The following is a 1,267-nucleotide window of genomic DNA, read 5'->3' as shown; positions in this document are numbered from 1 at the left end:
ACAGACACACACACAGGTACATACAGAGATACACAGACACACACACATAGACACACCCACACACACGCAGACACACACACTGTGATAGTAATGGCAATTAAAGATTCCCCTGTATTGGCTTGGTTTTCAAACTGATTGTGTTAAAAGCCAGAGCTTGTTATGGACTTGTTGATGTGAAAAGAAAGTCTTGAGCTGGGAGGAGCTGGTGACATAGATTTGGAGAGACAAGAGAGAGGCAGAAGAACTTTTTGGAAGCAGCACCTCGTGGAGGCAGAGAGAGAGACTGAGAAGGATTGCTGGGGGCCACTTTGAATTGCCCTGGACTTTTGAAACCTGCCCCCTGAGCTGCCAAGGACTGAGGAGACATGACTGTTTTGCTGGTACTTTGTCTGTCTGTTTTGATGTTGTTTTGCCAGATTTGTCCACTGGTGAAAGACAGTCCTTTTGTTGAAGAAGTCCTGGAACCTGGCTGTTGGCTAAGAGCTCCTGAGACTGTCCTGCAGACAGAGTGAATACTGTCCACTGGTGAAGGACAGTGCTGTTGTTGCAGGGGTCTGGGAACCTTTCTGTTGGTTCAGAAGCCCTGAAGAAGGATTTTCTTGTTGTATGTTTACAGAAATCCTGGGAGAGGGTTTTGCTAATGTTTTCAGGGGTTCTAGGACTGTTCTACAGACAGAGGATGAATTAATGAAGGGACTGGCAGTGTATCTTGTGGCCTTGCTAAGCCTTGTCTCCCCAGGAACTAAGATTGCTGAGAACTTGCCTCAAGTGTCAAGATGAAGAAAAGACCTCCATTTGGGTATTAAGTGCTGTGCTTAAACTTGATGTAACTCTGGGGTAGATTCAATTGTGATCCAGGGCTGGGGAACTTTTGACCTTTTTGTGTTCTATGGTGTAGCGGCAAGCACCCCAAGTGTCCTCAAGGTTTGCAGCTACCACAGGTTCTTGGATCTGCTTTGTTAAAGGAAAGCAACTCAAAATGGGTTAACAAGCTTACTTTAATCAGTCAGACATATATCGTTTACCTTGTTCAGGAGAAAAGGTCAGCACCCTGAACCTCAAAGTATACAGGCATAATTATCAAGACAGAAACATCAAGTAGACAGATTTCCAAACTGTCCAACCATTACATCCATACCCAGTCAACATCTGGGTTTCCACATTCTGGGTTTTTCAAAGCCGGGGGACTCTCAACAACGGCTTCCCAGAATTCAGATCAAATCACAAAACACTTCTCAAAGTGAGTCCCAAAACAAAGCTACACATC

The sequence above is a fragment of the Petaurus breviceps genome, unplaced genomic scaffold (genome assembly GCF_028583685.1).
Source record: "Petaurus breviceps papuanus isolate PSGF00001 unplaced genomic scaffold, PetGlider_PUasm1.0 90451, whole genome shotgun sequence".
In the NCBI taxonomy this organism is placed as follows: domain Eukaryota; kingdom Metazoa; phylum Chordata; class Mammalia; order Diprotodontia; family Petauridae; genus Petaurus; species Petaurus breviceps.
This window is presented reverse-complemented; position numbering follows the sequence as displayed.